Source organism: Camelina sativa, unplaced genomic scaffold (genome assembly GCF_000633955.1).
Source record: "Camelina sativa cultivar DH55 unplaced genomic scaffold, Cs unpScaffold07828, whole genome shotgun sequence".
NCBI classification, from domain to species: domain Eukaryota; kingdom Viridiplantae; phylum Streptophyta; class Magnoliopsida; order Brassicales; family Brassicaceae; genus Camelina; species Camelina sativa.
The window spans coordinates 1-451 of record NW_010928898.1 but is presented as its reverse complement, the minus strand read 5'-3'; the positions used below and the strand labels follow the sequence as shown (position 1 = coordinate 451).

Below are 451 nucleotides of genomic sequence, written 5' to 3'. Positions count from 1 at the left end.
CATGCCTTGGTCTTTGTAGACAACAAGCTGGTATGAGAAATACAATTTCTTTTCCTTTTTGATGTCGAAAAACTCAATTTCCTGGTATCGATTTTGCTGCTTTCCCTGTTTTTTTGGCTGTGAGAAACTTCATTATTGTGACCATTTTGATCTTTGCACACATGTTTGGTTATATTTCTGATATCCGATTTTTATGTAGTTTACTTATTTCTTCAGAAAGTTTGAAATGAATCTTAATGTACGAGTCCGCATGTGATAATGATACATTTACTAATAGGCATCTTTCTGAAACTGCTTGTAATTTGCTTTTGCATTACGAATCATCATTTAAAAATCTGCATGTCTTACTCTGTTTTCCAATACTCACAGGTTGGTGATCCACTTGAGAAGGCTGCACTTAAAGGAATTGACTGGAGTTACAAAGCTGATGAAAAGGCCTTGCCTAGAAGGT

The 451-nt window shown here is 35.3% G+C and overlaps 1 long non-coding RNA gene across 1 annotated transcript; it reads left to right on the top strand.

The window, feature by feature from the left end:
- LOC104775011 lies at positions 1–449 on the top strand. The gene is made up of 2 exons (XR_765643.1): positions 1–30; positions 370–449. It is a non-coding gene; the product is annotated as an uncharacterized LOC104775011 (long non-coding RNA).
- Positions 450–451: the final 2 nt, after the last annotated feature.